The sequence below is a fragment of the Diplotaxodon limnothrissa genome, linkage group LG14 (genome assembly GCF_057381915.1).
Source record: "Diplotaxodon limnothrissa isolate DT_005_m linkage group LG14, D_limnothrissa_male_GT1.1, whole genome shotgun sequence".
NCBI lineage: Eukaryota > Metazoa > Chordata > Actinopteri > Cichliformes > Cichlidae > Diplotaxodon > Diplotaxodon limnothrissa.
The window spans coordinates 15,173,858-15,194,881 of NC_140609.1; the positions used below are offsets into that span (position 1 = coordinate 15,173,858).

At 38.1% G+C, this 21,024-nt stretch overlaps 1 protein-coding gene across 1 annotated transcript in view; it reads left to right on the forward strand.

Annotated features, from left to right (window-relative positions):
• Positions 1 to 883: 883 nt before the first annotated feature.
• The window catches only part of slitrk3a (SLIT and NTRK-like family, member 3a), a 33,809-nt gene continuing 13,668 nt past the window's right edge, over positions 884 to 21,024 (forward strand). The window contains exon 1 of the mRNA XM_085370633.1: positions 884 to 1,172. The gene's annotated coding sequence lies outside the window, so the exon portion shown is untranslated. The remainder of the gene's footprint in view (positions 1,173 to 21,024) is intronic.

Consider the following 21,024-nt stretch of genomic DNA (forward strand, 5'->3'; position numbering starts at 1 on the left):
CTGTCTGTAACAACTGAAAATAAAATAAAAATAAAATAAATAATAACAACAAAGGTTGATCAAATGGACCAATACGGCAAGGCCGTGATGATCCATTTGGCAAAGTAAATCCATTGGGTATCCTTGTTGGTCTTCAGACAACAATTCTGACGGCTAAAGAACCAAATGGGACAGGCAAAAAAAATAAAAAATACATTCAGTTTTATTGGCATTACGTTTAAGAAAATTAAGATTAAACAACCCTTTATTTCATTTAAAGAGAGACAGATGTGGGTGGGAAGAGACATAGAGCTGGGTGTCATCTGTGTAACAGTAACATTAGATGAAAATATTGCGGAGGTAGGAGATAGATAATACTGAGCAAAGGAACTAGAACAGAGCCCTGGGGCGCACCACAATTAACTGAAGAGGAATGTACAATATTAGCGCCAAAACATTGATTCTGTTCATCTGGATGTAGCGTTTTCGAAAAAGCTACGTCCAGATGAACAGAATCAATGTTTTGGGATTTATTTACCTGGATGATTGAGCATGCATCAAGATACAATATTAGTGATATGTGAGCAAGGAAAGGGGGGTGGAGAGTGGATCATGTTGGCATGTGAATGATTTTAACTTACAAATAATGGAAGATATTTGAATTATTTTAGGAAGTTCAAAACTAGGATAAAGAACAGATGGATAGGGGAAAAGGTCAATGCAGAACAGTTCACAATATTGCAAAAAGAGGTCAATTGTTGATGAAGGTTTACAATTTTGGTATAAAAAAATAAGTTCAGAAATTTTCTATGGAGTTTAGAAGAGTGTGTATGTGTGGCAAGAGTGTCTGGGGGGTTTAACAATGTTATGTAATGTGGAAAACACAGTAGGAACGTTTCTGCCAGCCGACTGCACAGTAGGCTGAGTCAACATGAGAAATAGCTTCTTTAAACTGTTGTTCTAGTAGTAGTTGTATACTAAATATAATGAAGTAGTATGTATATTGTATAATGACGTAGTACTTTATCCTTATAAATAGTAACTCCAGTTTTCCTGAAGAGACATTCGAAGAATACATTCTGATGAATACCACTGAGCAGGACGAAAAAAGGAAATAATTCATGTTTTCTGAGGAGCCAAGGAATCTTCAAGGTCTACTGATATAATGAGATACGCGGTCATCTGTGGAAAAGGCAAGTCCGATATAGAACAGTTCAATGGGGTGATACCAGTACACAAAATATGGTCCAAAATCTGTCCTTTGGAGTAGGTAGGAAGGTCCATGTACTACATTGACAATAGTCAGAACAGTCCATATATTGGTTCAAGCCAAAAGTATCCAGACAAGGTAAAAAATCTTTTGTGAATGAATTTTATGTACTTCCATGTGGATATTAAAATTGATAAAAGTCATATTAGATTAAGAAAGAAAAATCATTTAAAATGTCAGAGTTGGGCTTGAGTGGACAGTATAGTATAAAATATGTATTCACTAATTATTCCAAGCATACACTTTCTTTATGTTCAACTGCTTATCTAAAGCTGTCTTTCGATTTTAGAAATGGGATCAAATACTACTCTAATATGTTGTCTTTTTTTTAAATGTACAGTTCTCCAGCAACTCTAAAAGGAAACAAAACCTATCTTACTGTGGGCAGAGCCCAGCATCGTGACTCACGTTGTTGATTCCTCTGCTCAAAAAACTTTTTTTCGTGATTCCAGGAGTAGTGACATAAGTTGTTTACTCATCTTCTCCTTCTCTCATGTCTTGGTTTATTGTTTTTGACTACTATCTAAAGGATTATGACATCTGAAACCACTATTAAAAGGTGATTCAAATCTTCACCTGCCCACCCAACATCTGGTTTCAGTGTGCACAGTGGGAATTATGCTTGGCTATTACATAACACTACACTGCAAACATTTGCACAGAGATAAATGTGTTACCCATGCTCCTACTTTTACTATATGAGCTTCTTTCTTGTTTCAATAGAATATTCAAAACTTTGTCTTCCAAAAACTTCTTTGTCACTCAGTTTGTGGCCCACATTGAATGTAACTTGATTCTGCATACAGAAAATGTGTTTTTTTGGGTGGTAAATGTGGTAAATGTTTATTGCATAAACTGGAATCTTCTTTGGCCCCAAGTTCTCCTGCGAGCCAGTTTTTTCTGTCCTCATTACTTTCTCCGTCCATTAATATTCCCCTCTTCTTTGTAAAAGGGAATATTGCTTTTAATCATTATTACTAGTACCTATTTCAGATATTGATTCTAGTATGGTTCAGTGACATCATAACATAATGAAAAAACTTTCGTTTTTTTAAATGTGTTTTTTAGGGGTATTTTTGTGAAGCTTTTTGTAACTTTGATACATTACATTAACTCTTTAAAAGACCTGAAAAGGGAGCAAATTTTGCAGTCTTTCAAAAGAAGCCCCAAAATAATAACTTGGAAAGCAATAACTTATTAACAATTTATAGCATTCAATTTAATCTTCTTTTGTCTTCAAGAAAATTACATTTGATTCTATATTTGAATGTAGTCAAGTCAAGTCAAGTATTTATTTATTGTCATTGTCAAAGAACAATGAAATTGCGTTTGGGGCTTCCGTACAACCCGTAAAAAAAAAACAAATACCCCTTAAAACCCAAGTGTAAATATTTAACCCAGTGTGACTTCAGTGCAATGAGACAATCCTTAGCAACAACATGAGAACAAGACAGGTAATGTTCATAGGACATTCAGACAAAGACCTGAGAAACATGACAAAATGCAACAATGCAACCCGTTCAATTTTATTGTACTGTGAGATATGATGGTTGTCTATTTAAGAAAGAGGGGGGGGGGGAGAGAATAAAGATATAATGCACCAATGCAAACCAGTTCAGTGCTATTAAGAAGTTGGATATGGTTATTGTCCGTGAGAGGGGGGCAGAGAGGGGAGGGGGGCAGAATTCAGGAGCCTCACAGCCTGTGGATACAGGCTGTTGGCCAGTCTGGATGTTCTGGCCTGTATAGACCTGTACCTTCTCCCTGAGGGCAGCAGGTGGAAAAGGTGGCGCGCAGGGTGATGTTGGTCCCGCAGGATACTGTGCACCCTCCTCAGACAGCAAGTGGGGAAGATATTACTAATCTCTGGCAGAATTGTTCCAATAATTCTGCCAGCTTCTTTCACCACCCGCTGGAGTGCTTGCTGGTCGGCCTTGGTGCAGCTGGGGAACCACACTAGAAATCCATGCGTCAGGACGCTGCTGATGGCACAGTTATAGAAGTTCAACATCAGAGGTCTGGGAATGTGTGCGCTCCGTAGTCTCCTCAGGTAGTAGAGGCGCTGTTGGGCCTTCCGTGCAACTAAGGTGATATGGTTGCCCCAGGACAGGTCCTGTAAATTCATTAGATAGACTTCTGGGGGAAAAGTGTCAGTTATGTAGAGAAGCATTCCAACCTCAGAAAATCATGCATGCACTGGGAGTCTATGGACTGTTTGCGAGTTTATTGTCCATAAAAAAAGAAGAAGAAAATAACTGAACTCAATTATTTGCCGTGATTTGGACCCAACATTTAACTGAAAAAAACAAAACAACCAAATCTTCAAAAACAGTAGCATATCAAGGCTGAGTCTTTCAGAAATAAATATGATTAGAGGTTTGCTGCTCTGTGTAAGACTGTGTGGTGAAATAATACTTAAGATGTAAACCAGCACTGCATGGCATTGACCTTCAAACTGTTATGTGACACTGCTTGAAAAACATGCAAAATTCCATTAAAAATAAGGTTTTCTAGAGAAAAAAAGTTGAAAACAGCTGTATTCCTTTATACATAGTCTACTTATGCTTCAGGAACCTAGTTTAGCGATGATAAAACATTCTTTAAACCACAATCCATAAGCATCTTTGGATAATTAACACAATTTAGTGCTCCTTTCCCCAACTGCTGGACTAAAGCCAGACAGGTTTAAGAAATTACAAGCTGATAATGTCATGGTCCTGGGTTGTTGACCCAGCATTTTGTGTTTCATTGTGGTTTCATCTTGTGTTTGGTGTTTATTCTGAATTTGTATTCGTTCTTTGGGTTTTGTTGTCGTGTTTATTGTCCCTACCTGTGTCTTCCCCCTGTGCTCCATTTGGGTCCCTGCGTTTGGTGTTGTAAAACAGTCTTTCTTCTTCTTCTTTCTTACATTTGTATTGGCGGTTGGCAAACTAAAACAGTCTTTGTGTTTCCGGTTTTACTTTGTAGGTCTGCTTCTCGTTATGTCCATTAGTGTCAGCTGTGTCCACCCCGTGTGTCATCTCCTCATTACCTGGTGTGTATTTATAGTGTGTGTTGGCTTCTGCTCGTCGTTGGATCGTCTGTGTTCATTCTCTATGTTCCCCTGTGTCGCTCTGTCTAGCTGTCCTCATCTGCCACCTCTGAGTTTCTCCCGCTGACCTTATATCCCAGGTTTGTTTGTTAGTTTCACCCAGTTTAGGTTTATGTTCAGTTCTGCCCTCACCTCTGTTATTTTCACTGTAAATAAACTTCCCCTCGCATCTCCACCACCGTCTGCATTTTGGGTCCTCATTTATTCTACCACACGACTGCTGCCCCAGCCGTGACAGATAAAGGCTACAAAAATCTGTGAAAGCCACAAAAACCTAAATGCAGATAGGCAAACATCAAGGAAAAATGGCAATCACAAAAATAACTACAAAAAAAATGGTAAGGCAAAGCAAACATTGGCATAAATACTGGAAATGAAAACATGTAACAAATTAAAACCAAATTATACACTTTGAGAGAGGCACCCACTGAAAGGAACAGGTTTACCGAAGTGCAAATGGAAAAACAAAAACAAGAAGAGAAAGTGAAAATAATTATGGAATATCAACAGTTAAAATACTTAAACAAGAAATATTTGTTTTCAGAGAATCTATAAATATGTTTTCATTATTATGGACTCTTTAGGTTTGTCCCATAAAGAGTAATTTGTCAAATTACATTTTCCTCAGTCATTAACTGAATCACTTACCATCACAGAAATGTTACACAATGTCTGAAAAGACAACGACTAGCTAAAGTGTATCAAACAGTCATTGAATATTAAGGATATAATAAGTGTGTAACAAACACTGATTTGTGGTGTCAACGCTAACGGTTGAAAGTTATGTTCATTAGTATGTTCTGCTCAATTTTGTCAAGAGAGATTAGACTTGTTCTTTCTACTAATATAAAATGACACCCACGCTCTAACACTCTTATTACAGTATGAGTCACATTGTCCTTGCTATTTCAGTTTCTGAAATATGTTTTGTGTGTGCCTGTATGTGTTTGTGTGTGTACGTGTATGTGTGTGAAAGTGGTTGCATGTAACCATATATTACTTTGCTGCTTTGTCATTGAGACAGATGCAGAAGTCCATTATAAAAATAACATAAGAATACCACATAAGGTTTCTATATATGATTTATAACATTAATATTCTACCAAAAAACAGAGATATTACTGGAAATGGACCCACAGTCTTTCTGTGTCTGGAGGATTAAATTAAGTTGCAATAGTAATAAGTGAAAGTAAAAAGGAGTAAAAACAGAAAAAGAAGCATTTAAGTCTGTGTGAGTAAGAATCAAAAATACAAATGTCTGAGGTAACACAAGGCATAAAACAGTGGGGTGCTATGCCTACAGACAACAGAAGCAAACAGTAAATATGAAGTAAATCAAAAGAGAAATGTAAATCTATAGGTAATGTAAATATTGGGTTGCTTATTGTCTTTCTTTTTAAAATAATAATTTAAGAAAAACAAGCTCTAAGCACCATATAAATAATGGTATGATTTTGTACACCGCAAAAGAGAAACCAGTCGTTGACCCAGTGTTTTGAGTTTATTATATTATTTATCATTTCTAGTCTTTGGTTTCTTTATTAGAGTTCTATCTTATGGTTTATGTCTCTGTGTTTCCCCTGGTCCCACGTCTCTGTTCCCTCTGTTGTAGTGCCTGCCTGTGGGTCTGTGTCTGTAAGTTCAGTCTGTGTTATGTTTCCTGTTTTACTTTTAAAGTCTTTGTCTCATGTAAATGCGTCTGGTTTTGCTTCCTTTGTCTCGTTAGGCCTGATTTGCCCCAGCTGTGTTTCCCTCCTGTTACCCATTCCCTGATTGCTCCCTCTGTGTATTTAAGCCCTGTGTTTCAGTTTGTCTGTGTTGTGATCTACCGTTTACTATGCTGTGTGTCTGTTTGCCTGAGTTTTTTTTTTTTTTTTGGGAGTCTCAGTTTTGTTACCTTTTTTGAGTTCAGCTTTTGCCTCCGAGCGTCTGCACTTTGGGTCCACCATTCCTGCCTGCACACAGCCGTCTCATAACAGGAAGAAGTGGTTAATAATGATGGACAATGGGTCAACTTAACCAATGTTAGCTACTAGGGCTACAGCAGCTGCACCATTAACAATAGTACCAGCCAAAGTCCTTTAGTAAGTGATTCTTTTGAGTCCCATTCCATACAAGTGAGGAAGACATGGAGGAAGGTCAACCTGGTAAGAAAATAGGTTGAGGGACATAATTAGGAAGGAATAGAGTCAAGGATTCAACTGTCATATAAAAGTCATATAAATAACAGTTCATAGTCAGAAAGATAACAGCTAAGTCTATGTTTATGTATCTTTGCGTTCTGAATAATAAATTACAATGCATTTTCTCATTATAAATTGAAACCTTATATGGACACAAAGCTGTTTTTTCATGTAATGGAAATAAAAAAGACTTGAATAGAGTTCACTATGTGTTTTAGACATTATGTGTGCATATTTTATTTAGATGCCATACAACTTGAAACTGTAAGTGCTGACAACATAGGGCCATAGTAAAGTAAAGAAGGATACTAGAACAATGTGGGAACTGATATTATAAAGTACATAGGCCAAACAGATCTCATCTTTGTAACTGGATTATCGTAGCCACAAGGTGGAAAAATCATTGGACCAAATTCATCAGCAAAAAATTATACGTTTACTCAGCTGTGGGACAGTGACAATCATGGGTACTGAATATACTACAGGCTAAGCAGAACTTTACATCTCGCATCTACAAGTAATTTTTGACATAGTGGAATGGTTTACACATGCACTAGGTGTGAATTTTAGTGTTCTGTAAACGTTCTTTTCTTTGACTTTAATATTGATGTTTAAATTTTAAGAAGCTTTCTTGGATTATCTTCAAGTCCCAATGCAGTTGGCACAGTAACTTGTTTCCGCTACAGCACTGATATCTGTTTCTAAAAAACAGATGAGTTTACAAATGAGTTTTTTACTAAAATCATTCAAGGCAGATCGGCTCTTCTGTATCAAAAAAATGTAATAGAAAGAAAATTATTTTTGTTTAAATACTATAAATTACAATGTCATGGTCTCTGTGTCTCCTTGGTGTACCTAGGTTTCAGGCTACATGTTGTTTTTAGTTTGTCTCTCTCCCTCTCCTGTCTCTCACCTGTCTGCCTGGATGGGGCTCCCTTTGTGTTGACAAGATTGTTAGTTAATCATTTACAAATTAATAGTGTCTGTAGTGACAACAATTTCCCCCCCCAAAAAAGTGCACATGTAAAACTGTGATTTTAAGCGATGTGGTTGCAACCATGGCAAAAAGTTAGTCTAGAGCCCTGTACTGGCTTTTAAATCCTTAAATGGTTTGGTGCCTGTATATTTGTCTGATGTACTGCAGCCCTATGTCCTCAGTGGGTAACTGACAATGTTATTTTATTGTTATTTTATTTATTATTCTTACTGTACTTTTTATATTTCTGCTGTACAGCATTTTGGTCGGCCATGTGTTGTTTTTAAAGTGGTATATGTCAGATAACTAAGCAGGTGGACACAGATAGCAGAACACACAGACACCAGGGAATTACAGTGAATGGTGTTTATTTACAGTCAACGGGTTTATTTCCAGTTATGGGGGAAAACACAAAATGTCACCAGATTAGTTGGTTGGTTGCAGTCAATAGACAACAAATTTAGTTTGTGTTAACCAAATAGTAGCAAAACCAATAACTCAGGGGAAAATAAAGACACTAAAACTAAAAATCAGTTAGAGGGGGGCAGGTTTGTGCTGCCCCTGGCTGTAATAATGCTGTTACGTTAAAAAAAACAAGATATACTGTCCACTTTCACTCTCTATCTCTTAAGCAGTAAGTGGTTCCCTCGTTATTTAGCTAGCTGCACTTAAAAGGGAAAATCCAGCTGTTAGCTGTAATGTTTGGGTTTGTAAAGCCCTTAATAAATGGAGAAAGGGACAGGCTCTTCTCCACACTGTCCTCAACCAAACAATGTGTTAATGTGCAATGTAATCCAATGCACACTGATCAGTATTTAACCCTTTAAAGCCGGTTGGAGCGGGCACGCTCTGTTTTGCATAACTTTTTTAAAATCCCGGTAGCAGTGCAACCACATAAGCTAGTGCAATAATTTTTTTTGCATATGAAACCGGAGGAGATGTACATACATCTTATGCCATCAGCTTGTCCTAAGTCACGGTTTCCTTCCACATATAGCTTTGCAAAAACTGCATAAAAAGCACTTGCAGCAACAAAAACTTAATATTCCAGAAACGCGCTTTGCCGATCCGATCAGCTGTTTGTAACACTTCCTACGTCCATCAGCGTGAACTATCGCATGTCCTCCATGTCCTGCCCGAAACTGGAAGTGACGTCATTGTGCGAAAATGTAGTTTTTTACCATTAGGGCCTTGTGAGCCTATACTGGTGTTTTTAAAAGTTATGTTTGACTTTATGACTTTCTATGTCATTTCTGGGATGCTTAGGACTCATATTGCACTTCTGGAAATAGTTTATTTTGATGCATATGCTGCTTTTTTGCAAATTTGCATCATAATATTTATTTTCGTTTTTCCTGCAGTATATAAAAATTGGTGTATTTCAAAAATAAACATATGAAGACACTTAAAATAAATTTCCTGTGGTGGGAAACTATTTTGTGCAACTTTTTTGTATTTACAGTTTTGAGGGATAAGCCTCTTAAATTTCTCTAACTAGAAATATATGTTAAAAAAAACAAAAATGATTTTCAATTTTTTTGTAGTTTATTGCACTTTTTTGCAATGTATGTAATTACTATGCACTTAATGCAGACATATTATTAAGATTTGGGCTATAATGGTTGTATTGATGTATATCAACTTGAAATGCTCCCAAAAATGGCACTACAACATGTAAAAATATAATTTAAGCTCCGGCGGACTTGGTTCTATGGTAGGTCTTAAAGGGTTAAGGGTTAAGGGTTCACTGTTATCAGCCTTTGGAGCACAAACTGTCAGTAGGGATGGGTATTGATAAGATTTTCACGATTCCGATTCCATTTTCGATTCTGTTTAACGATTCGATTTTTTATCGATTCTCTTATCGATTCTTTTTTTTTTTTTTAAAGGAGAACACTAAGTTTGATTAGCTTAGAACTTTGTTTTATATCTTCTCTTTGAACAAGATAGAAATTTAGGAGTAACATGGCCTTACAAACCCAACAGTGAGATCTTAAGAGATCCAGCCTACTTTTTTGCATAGGTTAAAGTTTCAGAAGTAAAACAAAGTAAATAAAAATAATAATTAAATGATTTTTAAAAAGTTGCACACCTAATCTCTCATGTATATAAAAAAAAAATCACGTTTGTATTTGTGTGACATTTAATTTGAAGCTAAATTATCTTACAGAGTGGGAAAATAAGTTAAATATAGAAAAATATGAAAATGTAAAAAAAGATACTGCTTAATTAATCTGAAATGCGATTTCTGCTGCACAGTGCTTGTGCTTTTCTTTTAATGCAGCTCATAGACAGTACACCAGTATTTATAATTTCTTCTTTCAGTATATCCTCTTTAGCTCAGTCAAACATTCAAAAACTGGCTAAAGCCCAGAGCTACTGTTTCTACATAGAGGCTAGAGAGTTGACCTATTTCTGTCTTTATCTGGGTCCATTCCCTATGTCAAAAACTGTGATGAAGAGGAAAACATGACAGAGACTAACTGAGAAAAAGGAAACCATACCATTGTTTTATATAACTAAAAAATGTGAAATCAGGACAGAGAGATTGTTGCTAAGTAAATACAATAAATTGATACCTTGTATCTAACATTCTTTCCTCATGAACGAAGTAACACAAGGACAATGGACAGTGGCCTTCAAGTAGAGTTGTTATCACTAATTTGCATTCATAACATCTTTTTATTTAATAAAACCAAGATTATGTTCAGCATTAAACAGGGAATATCAAAAGCTCCTTCATTGTCAGATTGTTTTACTAAATGTTGCCATAGGCATCACTTGGCTAAATATAACATAAGTGACTCACCTATTCACCTTGCAACTCTAATAATGCAATTATGCCCAAAGCATAGTGGCCAAGCAGCGGATTCAAACAAAGCTGTTGTTTATGCTTTTTAACCGTGCTAAACATGAAGTAAAATGTGGAAAACTGTGGGTTATAGAAACTGTGGGTTTCTAGAAAAAAATGTTTATTTTCACACTCTCTGAACATAATCATCAAGTGTTATTCTTTCTGAAAGACATTCCCGTGTTATAGGCTTCAGTAGTTCCAACGCTTAACTAGTGTCATTTTTAAATGATATGCCAAACACTGATTTGGTTAATACTGTTTAAAGCTTTCACACCTTTAATCTGTGTCAGTGGTGCCTCACCATTTCAGTCAAACAAAAACTGGCCAAACCCGAAACTAATCTTGTCATAGATGTCAGAGTCATGACCCAGTTCTTCTTGGTTCTGGGTTCATTCCCTATGCCAAAAACTGGGATGCAAGGCAAAATGTGTCACAGAGACAGTTATAGGGGGCTAAACAATGAGAAATGGCAGTGCTTTCCTCTTAAATGGTCCCTGTGTTTAAATGCGTCAAATTTAGTCGAGAAGAAAATAAAAAATCTCAATCTCTGACTTCATGACAACACAAAATGCTGGCTCCAGCCCTGATTTTCTCGGATTTAGCCCAGTTTAATTACTACCGTATTTTTCGGACCATAAGGCGTGCTGGATTATAAAGCACACCGTCGATGAACGGGTCTGTTTTCATACATAAGGTGCACCGGATTATATGGCGCATTAAGCGAAACAAAATAGCCAGATGAGTCAAACTTTACTCAACTTCTTGCTTCCTCCACTTCTGTACCATTGATTCATTAATGTTGAATTCTCTCGCAGCTGCTCTATTCCCATGTTGTTGCAGTATATTAATGACTAACCTCATATTGTGGATGGATTATCTCAGTCATTCTCCCGACTGAAGTTTGGTCCGTTTACAGCATCCTGCCATGCGATTGCATTTGTCAATAACCAACGAGAACCCTCCCGTTAAATTTTATCAAGTGGAGAAACATTATCATTCACTGTGTTTATGTTATGCTAACATAGCTGTGTCACTAGCGATCACGTAGCACATCATTATATACCAGCTAGTCCAAACTTCAGTAACCCTACAAAAGTCACTGCTGTTTAGTTTTCTGTCTTCATTTATTTTGGAAGTGATAGCAGAGCTGTACGTTTTCATTTTTTCCAGAAATCTCTCAGTCAGAACATGGTATATCATGTTTAAGTGGAAACTAGCATTCTCCTAACTTCTAACTCTGTTTAATTTAACAAATTCTGTTTATGCCTGGATGTTAAACTTAATTGTTACACCTAGTAAAGCAGCAACGCTGATCATTTTATTAAAGATGAAAGAATGTAAACAGTTTTTAATTCTCAGTGATGCCGCTGTGTTTGTTTGACTTTGGGACCTGAAGCAGAGTTTGGACCCAGATTACTCCGCGAGGCTCCTGACTACGGTAGCCGTAATGCTCCGACAATCCATCAAGCGGTGGAGCTTCATAGTTTACCAAAACTATTTGTTATTAACTGGCAGTTAATAACAAGTAGACATTTTTCCTGTGAGCACCAGATGATACTCAATATACCAATTTTTTTTGGTAGACTATGTTGACAACTCACCTGCCTTCACATTTAGGTTAATCTACCCCATATGGAAAAGATATATATAAATCTTATAAAGTTTGTATCTGTCTTGTGTGAAACTTGTATGAAAAGCATACAAGAGTGAAAACAGATGTAAGATCGCTTGAAAAATTATATGAAACTTAATAATAATAATGCATTTTATTTTGAGGTCGCCTTTCAGAAACCCAAGGTCACCTTACAAAGAACAAAATTAATAAAAGGAACAATACTCATAAAATACATAAAATAAGTTAAAGTTGCAAAACAGAGCTTGACAACAGATGAAATCAGCACTAAAGCGAATAAACCAGTTTAAACAGATGTGTTTTGAGCTGTGTCTTAAATACGGAAAGGGAGTCAATATTTCTCATGGCTGGAGGTAGAGAGTTTCAGAGCCGGTGAGCAGAGCGACTGAAAGCTCTGTTCCCCATATTAATAAGGCGTGAGTACGGAACAGTAAGATGAATAGCAGATGATGATTAGTGGTGTGCGGATCGATATTGAAATATCGATTATTCCGATACTTTAAAAAGTGCAATACTGTAATTTTCTGCTGCTCATTTCTGTGCAATATCCCATCTGCCCCCCCCCCCCGTCATATTTCTTTTCAAGATTTTCTTATTTAATCACTAGTGTACATATATTTATATTTATAGATACATATATATTTAGTCATCTTTTCTCTTTTACCACATCTCTCTAATATTTTGCTCTTTACTATTTTTCTATTTATTTTTTTATTATTTTATTTTATTTTACTTTATTCTACTGTACCATGCTGCTCGTCAAACACATTTCATTGCAATGTTGACCCTGTGCTAACTTGCATATGACAAAACTGAAAACTGATACCAGTAATTTATGTTCTAGAACGATTCTCATATTAAAATATCGATATTTTAGTACTTTGGGGTAAATTTGTAGTTTTTCATTAACAGGAACACTGTGGAAAGAAACTATATCATTCGGATCGTTCCTCTTACGCCTTTCACAGTCATATATGAAATACGGCTGTATAAATGTGTCAGCCCCTGGCGTGCACACTCACAACAATGGCTGAGCGTGAACGGAGTCATGTGTGGATGTATTTTACCTCCACAAACGGCCAAGACGTGGTTTGCGATACATGTGGCAAGACAGTGAGGTATTGTGGCAACACCACTAACCTAGTCAAACACCTCAGAGCAAATCATATCACAGAATATGATGAGCTTATGTTGAGGCAAACTGAAGAGGAGGAGAGGGACAGGTGCTGCTAGGGGAGACAGACGTCTCTCGCAGAGTCCTTTAATGCTGCAGGCAGGCAACATGCTCAAATAGCGCAAAACTTCAGTTTTTTTATTTCTACATGATAATTCTACATTATTAAGCAATATGAACAAGTAGTCTGATGTCCTGTAATCATTATGAAGCTATATTATTACGATTACATAATACAATTATATATTGTATTATGAAATACAATGAAACATTAAGTTTTTGTACAGAGTATCGGTATCAGATCAGTATCGTCGATACCACTCTGAATTTTACTTGGTATTGGATAGGAAAGGAAATCAGTGGTATCACACATCACTAATGATGATCTGAGAGGGCGGGAAACAGTGGTGATATGGAGCAGGTCACACAAATATGAAGGAGCAGATTTATGGATACACTTGTATGTAAGAAGTAAGATTTTAAAATTTATCTTGGCTTCTATGGGCAACCAGTGAAGCTGCTGAAGAACTGGGTTAATATGAGCTCTTAACGGAGTACGGGTTGTGATCTGAGCTGCAGAATTTTGAAGAAGTTGGAGTTTATGAAGGGACCTTTTAGGGAGACGAAATAGGAGGGAATTGCAGTAATCAATACGGGACGTAATAAGACTATGGACAAGGATGGCAGCAGCATGGGGGGTATGGAAGGGACAGAGTCGGTTAACATTACGTAAGTGGAAGTATGCAGACTGGGTTATGTAACTAATGTGAGACTGGAATGAAAGAGTATTATCAAGTAGGACACCCAAACTCTTAACCTGAGGGGAGGGAAGGGTAGGAGAATCTTCAATGTTAATGGAAAAACTGTAGGATTTAGTTAAGATAGATGGTGTACCAACAAGTAAAACTTCAGTTTTATTACTGTTAAGTTTGAGAAAATTGGAGGAGAACCAGGATCTAATCTCAATAAGACAGTTTGAGAGGGATGTAGGTGGGAGGGATGAATTGGTTTTAGAAGAAATGTAGAGCTGGGTGTCATCGGCATAACAGTGAAAATTTATATTATATTTTCGGTATATATGACCAAGATGGAGCATATAAATAATAAATAAAAGAGGCCCTAATACTGAACCCTGGGGCACACCAGCAGAAACGGGATAGAGACTTGAAGAATGGGATTTAAATTGGATAAACTGAGTGCGGTCTGAGAGATAGGAGGTGAACCAGGCAAGGGGGGTATGACTAATGCCAGTGGATGCTAACCGGTTCAGGAGGATATTGTGAGAAATGGTATCAAACGCCGCACTAAGATCAAGAAGGATGAGGATTGATAGGAGACCAGAATCAGCTGCCATCAGAAGGTCATTGGTAATCCTTAACAGAGCAGTTTCTGTGCTATGATTGGGGTGGAAACCAGATTGAAATTGTTCATAGAGATTATGGTCATTGAGACGTAAATGAAGCGGGGAGGCAACAACTTTTTCAAGAATTTTTGAAATAAAGGGGAGATTTTATATAGGGCGAAGATTATCAAAGTTTTTGGGGTTTGCACCAGGCTTTTTGAGAATTGGAATAACAGAAGTATTTTTCAGAGATGAAGGGATGATTCCAGTGTTAAGGGAGGAATGAATAATATTGGTTATGAGAGGTGCTAACGAGGGAAGACAGGCTTTAACTAACACAGTGGGGAGAGGGTCAAGTTGACAGGTGGATGACTTAGATTTTTTAATAAGATTAGATACATCAGTTATGGAGGGAAGAGTAAAGCTTGAAAATAACTTGTATGTTTTGGATACTTACTAAAACAATATATGAAAGTAATGAGAAAGTGGCCACTTTCATGAGTAAATCATATAAGCCTTATATGATTCACTGTATGAAGTAGGCCACATCTTATGCAAGTCTTTTATAAGTTTTTTCTATTTCTTTTCCATATGGGACACCTAACTCAGTATTTTTTTCAGTGCCATTAATGACACAATGTGGGAATGTGAAATCTGTAAATCTTTGGTTAGGGAGAATTTCTAAAGCTGTCTGGAGCACCCAAGGTCAGTTACTCAATGGTAATAGCTTACATACATATAATTTTGAATATTTGACTGTGTTTTGCTCTTTGTTGTGCCTTGACTTCTATCAAAGATGCATAAATCTGGGGAATAGCATTCAAGACTAATGAAAACCTAATGGAAAATGAAAGCCAAGATTCAGTCAAAAATGAGCTCTAATGAATTCCAATGCCAATTATCAAAAGGCTGCAAAAAGTTTTTGATTTACTGTTTTCCTTTTCATAAACTAAAGTTTAGTTTGGATTTTCCATCAATGAGATGGTTGTGCTATGATTTATGCTTACCAGGCTAAAGTAAAACCATTGGTCTTTTCCCTCGTTCTCTCTCTCTCTCTCTCTCTCTCTCTGTGGTTCCCCTGGGAGAGCAGCGTGCGAGAATTAGGTCTCTCAGCAGACATGTGGGTATTTTTGCTTCGACAGTTTTAGGCTATAGCCAGTAGAATGAGATGGGATAGTGGATGGTATGGTAGCCTCCTGGACTCTGTTTGTGTGTTTGTGGCTGTGTGTTTCTAAGACAGACACACACAGAGAGAGAGAGAGAGAAAGAGGCAGAGGTAGAGCAACAATGTGTGCCACAACACACGCTTTTGGAGAGGGCACCATCTGGCCATGCGCTCAAAAAGTCATCTAGCACAAATGCTAGGAAATGGAAAATAGTGGTTGTGGTACATGTTCTTATAAATAAAATTTGTTCTTGAAATTCTGTTTATTTGCTTATTGTTAAGCAACCTGACCAACTTTTGTTAGCTGAATCAGAAAACTGCTCATGCCTTCTTTCCACACAGTGATGCGTTAAGTTAGCTTTACAAGATAATGCAATATAAACAACACTGCATAAAGGAACCTGGGCATTAAATTGCAGAACATACTTGCTCCAGAATGCCTGCCATATTGGACTTTTTAGATTTCCAGGCCAGACTGCTCTTTTGCCTGTGTGGTTTTGTCTAGGCTACTTAGCCTATGTGGCCTCGTTCAAGCTGTGGTGACTTATGCTGCTCTGCTGATGTGCTTAGGCCAGGCTACTTCACACATGCTGCATGGATTAAACCATTTTAACTGGTCTTCATTGGTCTTATACTGTGGGATTCTTAATTTATTATTTGTTCTTTGTTTTCTCTGATATCCCAAAAAGTTGATTAAGTTGAATAAGTTAATCTGGATGTTGCATTTTGAGTGGGAGAAATGTTTTGTTACTCATCCAAGTGACTTCTTCAGTCTCAGCTGACTGCAGGTTTCCCCAACCTTATAAACAGTACATATACATATTGACTGAAACTACCACCATTTACGAAAAAATAGGCTGTGAGGTCAGAGGCAGACAAGGGTAGGTGCACGGTTTTGCAAAAACTGTCATGGTCCTGGGTCGTGCGACCCGGTGTTTTGTGTTTAGTCTATTTTGATGTTTATTGATTGTTTAGGTTCATTAAGGTAGTCCAGCCATTTGTATATATCACCCTTGCATTACGTCTCCCTTGCCCTTCGTGTGTTTATGTCTGTGCGTCTTGTACTGTCAAGTTCATGCTGTCAGTATTGTCACCTCCCCCTGTACTATGTCTCCCCGGTTCATGTCTCATGTTTCCTGTTTTACTTTGAAGGCCTGCATTCACTGTCAGTGTATTCAGTTTCACTCCTCCTGTCCTGTCGTTAAGTTCATGTGTGTCAGCTGCGTTCCCATGTGTGGCCACTTCCCCTGATCATCCCTCATGTGTATTTAGTCTCTGTTTCTTACAGTCTGTGTCGCGTCGTCTGTGTTCCCACCCTCCTTGTTTCCATGCCCGGTCTGTTGTATTCTAAGTTTAGGTTTCTGTTTAGTTATTGCTTTTGTGCTGCCCTTATTCTTGTTTGTTTCTCTTACCAGCCACAATAAAAGGCTCGCCTTCTGTTAAAGCTCACTCCCGTCTGCTCACTTGTGTACGCACCTGGGTCCATTACACGCATTCTCCACTCGGTCCGTCACAGCGGACCGTGACAGTACGACACGACACAGACTGTAAGAAACACAGAGACTAAATACACATGAGGGATGATCAGGGGAAGTGGCCACACATGGGAACGCAGCTGACACACATGAACTTAACGACAGGACAGGAGGAGTGAAACTGAATACACTGACAGTGAATGCAGGCCTTCAAAGTAAAACAGGAAACATGAGACATGAACCGGGGAGACGTAGTACAGGGGGAGGTGACAATACTGACAGCATGAACTTGACAGTACAAGACGCACAGACATAAACACACGAAGGGCAAGGGAGACGTAATGCAAGGGTGATATATACAAATGGCTGGACTACCTTAATGAACCTAAACAATCAATAAACATCAAAATAGACTAAACACAAAACACCGGGTCGCACGACCCAGGACCATGACAAAAACAGAAAGACTGTCATGAGAATATTTTGTCACTGCTCAGTGACAAAAATACTTGAAATAAGACCCAGGAAGTGGTTACAGGAAGAGGGTGATAGATTGTCTTAAGCAGTTACAACAAGACAATGGTATTGACTGGACCTCATAAGACAGGCTATACCCAGTGGAAGCTACACCAAGTCTGTATCGTTTACCAAAGATACATAAACTTGGTTTACCTTTAAGATCATTTGTCTGAATGATCAACTTGGTCACCTATAACATCTCAAAGATGGTAGGCAGCTCTAAACACCATATCCAGAACACCACTGGATTTTGTTGAGAAGCTGAGAGATGGCATTATTGAGACAGATGAAACAATGGTCTTGTATGATGTTACATTTCTCTTCACTGACCAAGTGTGTTTGCTCTTGGAACTGTGTCTTCCTTCCACCTATTTCACATACAAGGGTCAGACCTACAGGCAGAAACATGGGTGTGCCTGTCATAAGCTGTGTGCGGCAGGCAGAAATGGAGGACCCAAAATGCAGACTCAAAGGCAGAACTAAACTCAAACCTCAGCTTTATTGCTGGAATCCAGGATAACAAAACAAACTGGAAAATATGTGAACTAAACAGGCAGGCAGGCAGAACACACACAGCGGGAAATGAGGGAGAACACAATGCTGAACAGAGGGACTAAACTAGGAACAAGTCACACAGAAAAAAACATCATGAATAAAGAAAAAAAGACTAAAAAACCATAAACACAACAACACTGAGTGAACGACCCAGGTACCCTAACAGTGTTATGGGTTCCCCATTTTCACTCATTGTGGCCAACTCGTACATGGAAGAAGTGAAAAAGAGGGCTGTGTTATCCTACCCAGGAACATCATCAAGTGATTGGTTCAGGGATGAAAATCCAATCTCAGGACGTACCAAAATTCACTGATCACGTCAGCGTGGTGAACCAACACATCAAGTTCACCAGAGAGAATATGAAAATTGACAGTTTAGCCTTCTTGGACTGGGAATTTTCCATCAGTAATGGGGGGCATTTAAAAAGTGATGTGTACTGTGTATAGGAATTTCTTTTATTTATGTATTAATCACATTATTTTATTGTATAATGCCTTGGTGCCACTGGATTTTAGCATGTCTCACACTCATACAGTTAAACAGATGGTGGGGGTCTGGTAAGGAAGTTGGGGGAAGCAGACAACTCCACAGGAAGAATCTTTTGTCTCTTTGAGGACTCTGGGGGTAGCAAGGGAATGTGAACCTTAAGGTGCGAAACAGCTGTGTACTGCCTTTTGTTCCTGAAGAAGGTATTTAACTGAGAGTCATGCTAGGCTCAGGGAGACTTTGCTGACTGTCTGCCCCGCAATCATGCAGGCTCTCCACCAAGCTGGGTTTTTCTGTTCTTTGTGTTTTGATTAAAGACTGTTAGCTACCGCTCACCGCTTGTCTGCAGGCTTTATTTAATGGAAAACTTCCACAACAACTTTAAAACAACACATTTGGATCGTTATTTAAGGTTTGACTTTATCATCCACTGGAGCACAAACGGTGTGTCATCAGGATGCTACAACACAGAGCGAACAACAGCCCCACAGACAGAGCATCGAGGGAAGCAGAAGAACATCACATCAAGAAGGCTATGAGTAAATGTGATTATCCCATTTGTCAAAGCTGGGAAGGCACCTAAAGAAAGCTCCAGGAGAGAAGAAGGACAAATGCTGCCTAAGTGAAAACTCTTAGTGATTGCTTATATGTCAAGAGTACGGTAACAGCTGAGATGCATTTCCTTTAAACACAACATCTCTGTTGCTTTCAAACCCCAAAATATGTTCTCCCAAAATTTGGTCCACCCCAAGGATCAGGTCCCCTGGCACAGAGTAATATAGTGTATGCTGCTAAGTGCCAGTAGGATTGTCTTGAGTTATACGTCAGGGAAACCAAACAACTCCTGGCTAAGTGGATGGGCAACATAGAAGAGCTAACTCGTCAGGCCAGGACTCCGCAGTCTATTTACACCTACAGGCCAGTGGACACTCTTTCAATGATGAGGATGTATACATCCTGGACAGGGAGGAATGCTGGATTTAGTGGGAAGTTAAGGAGACTATTTACGTGAAAAGGGAAAGACCATCTCTGAATCAAGGAGGGGCCTAAGGGTACATCTTTCACCATCTTTCAATGCTGTGACTGCAATAATTCCTGAGCTCTCTGTGAATGCTACCCATGGCCATAGATCAATGGAAGTGAGAGTCTTTGATCAGTGGTTGTTGATCAGTGGTCATGACAATTTGCATATTAATGATCAAGAAACTGATCTCACGGTCCACTGTTCATTCAGTGGTCCTAGTTTCAGTCATTATGCAGATGAACTGTTTATAAGGTTTCTCATGGCCCCTTGCATGCAACACCATTGTGACTGAATGGTGGTGGGTACTTGACTCTTTTGACAGATTGTGGATCTTTGGGGTTGCACTGCAAGTTCATATGTGAACACACTGCAGGGAGAATAAAAATAAAAAAAAAAAAAAAAAAAACCCACACCATAAGTATCCTGCCTGTTTCTGCCTGAACAATGACAAAGGAATTCTATTTTACTCTATTATATTCTTTTCATCAAAGTTTTTTTTAAGTATTTAGCATTTAAATGATTGAATATACAATCTTTTTTTACATTAACGGTTTTGCTTTTTTGTAATGGTTTGAACATATGTGTTCTTATAATGATGAAGCTCATAATTTCTAAAGTATATGTGTGTCAAGGATTCTTCATCAACCGACGGTAATGGAACTGACGTTAATGTGAAATATGTCTATCTGACTTGTAAAAGGTTGAATCTCCTTGTACCTCCAGAACTGCCTTAGATCTTCATGGCACTGATGTAGCATTTGTACAAAGCTCAGGCAGACCTAAAGTGCCCAAAACAAACCAAGGAAATATCCCCCACTCCATAACGTTTCTCCCACTGAAAACATTGCGTCTAGATGTAAAGAGACAACTTTTTGGGAATTCCCAACATCATTAAATGACCACCAGGTTTTTTTTTTTTAATCTAATGGTACAATGGACAGATAAAAATTCAAAAGTAGAAAATTACAGTGTGCACAAAGACAATACTGATAATGTGGATTATATAAGCTTAATTTCAGACAATACTTTAGACAGAAGACAGGTTGGCCTGACAAGATATTATACCAGGGCTGGATTAGACATGTAATCTGGCATACTGGGCATTTTGCTGGTGGGCCAACCCACCTTTGGGCGTATGGACCAGCCCAAAGGGCCAATCCTCACCTGCTGTACAAGCATTAATGTCAGCGGATTCATTTACTTTCGTTACTGACACTGGATTGGCCAATCACATCTCTTAATTCAACCGGTACCTTCCCTATTTTTGCTGTTCTCTCATGGAGCTTGTAGAAAAAAA